The sequence below is a fragment of the Mastomys coucha genome, unplaced genomic scaffold (genome assembly GCF_008632895.1).
Source record: "Mastomys coucha isolate ucsf_1 unplaced genomic scaffold, UCSF_Mcou_1 pScaffold18, whole genome shotgun sequence".
Classification (NCBI taxonomy): domain Eukaryota; kingdom Metazoa; phylum Chordata; class Mammalia; order Rodentia; family Muridae; genus Mastomys; species Mastomys coucha.
In genome coordinates this window covers 48297530-48299450 of record NW_022196900.1, presented here as the reverse complement: position 1 = coordinate 48299450, position 1921 = coordinate 48297530, and positions in this window count along the sequence as shown.

Sequence of the window (1921 nt, the reverse complement as noted above, 5' to 3'; positions counted from 1 at the left end):
TCCCATCCCCATGATCCCAGAAATAAGACCCAGACTTGAAATATATTTATAAATACATTGGCCATATAGCTAGGCTCTTTGACTAGATTAGCAATGCCAAGCATCCTGAAGGCACTGCTTGACAAAGTTCTGGTGCTCAGACAACCTGGACAGACCCTCCACAGCCCTTGGCGGGCATTTGCTGCGCACCTTTTGCTATACTTCAGACCCTCCACAGCCCTTCGCGGGCATTTGCTGCGTACCTTTTGCTATACGTATGTTTCTCACTGTTAAAGGCCTCTCTCAAAAATCTAGAGCTGGGATAACAAAAAGCTAGTGTAAACAAGAATGAAATTAATGAAAGTTCCCTGGAAATAGTTATGCAGAAATTTGGGTCTTTCCTAAGAACTTGCTACTTAAGTAAACATTTAGATCATTAAAGAGTATTGTTAGTAAGCATGAGATGGAAGATTTGAGAAGATTAGGTAAATTCTGGAAACTGACAAACTATCATTGAATGGCTAGGTTGTTTTTTTTTGTTGTTGTTGTTATGTTTTTTATGTCCAACTTTAGAAACAAGGAATATGTATGAGTAGGAAGAAACTTTCGTCATATAGTTAATGACAAGCCTTGGTACCTTCCTGAAGGCAAAAGTAAACAGTTTAGAAAACCTGAGGTGTGGGGCAGTGGTCTATGATAGGCAGCCTGGTCCCTGGTCAAGCTCAGGCTTAAAACCCTGGTGACCCCACAGGGGATAACCCTGTAAGAGACAGTAGGCATTTTGCTATGCTCCTGGGCCCCTGGCCTCCTGTTACATAGCTACAGCTCCCCACAGCTCCCCATAGAGAGGTCTGTGGCCATCAGTTACCTAGGAACAGCACCCCAAGCCCTCCCACATAGAGATAAAGTATCCCCAAGCTCTCAGACCAAGCCAATGGGAAGTACCTGCTGTCAGACCCTGACCCACTCCAAAACTGTATATAAGAATCTTATCCAGAAGGAACAGAGGTGTGTGAGAACAACTCTGTCATCTGGGAGCTTCTGTCATAAGAGCTGTAACACTGTCGCTTGGCTTGGGAAGAGGTCTGCTCTCCTGAGAAGCCACCAGAAGCTCCCCAGCACTCCTCGCTGACTAGTTGGCCTCTCATTGGCTCAACCAGCTCCTACTCAGCACGGGGTGACAGATGCAGCCTCTTGAAGCAATTGAGGTGGCACCAGTGGAGGCTGAGGTGGAGCCAGCTGCAGCAGCAGAGGCAATGGAGGGGACTCCCTCTCCCTGCTGGTACTCTCTCCCCTTTGCCTGAACCCTCACACCGGCTGGGCCAGAGATCTCTGTGGAAAGCCTCCAGTATACAGGCCCACACTGAGGTCTCCTATTCTTTAAAGAATTGTAATAAAAATAGGAATCTTATTGAAACTTGGAATCATGACAGAGACACAGAGGAAGGCATCCTGGTTCAGTGAACTGCCTGCCTTCCTGAACAAACCTGTCAGACCACAACTTTTTTCATAGACTTTGCTTAAGCAAGAGGCTGCACAATATTTTAAGAATCAAAGAAAAGAGGACAGCCAGGGCTGTACACAGAAATCCTGTTTCAAAAAGACAAAAACAAACACACAGGAATTCCACAAGCCCAGTGACTTGGGTTCCTTCTGGCCTGTCTGGGCTAGGATCCAGAGCAGACCTTGGGCACAAGCTTCACAGCCAGTCCCACAACACCCAGAGGAAGCTCCACTCCCAGGGACTCTGACACACCCAGGATCAGAGGTGTGCTGACACATCCAGGACCAGAGGTAAGCAGGAACAAACATATGTCCCAACACTGGGAGTAACTGGGACCAGCTTGACCAGGCACACAAGAACTCCGTCAGCTCAGTGACTCGGGTTCCTTCCAGTCTGTTTGGGTTAGTGTTCTGAGCAGACCTTGGGCACAAGCTCTGC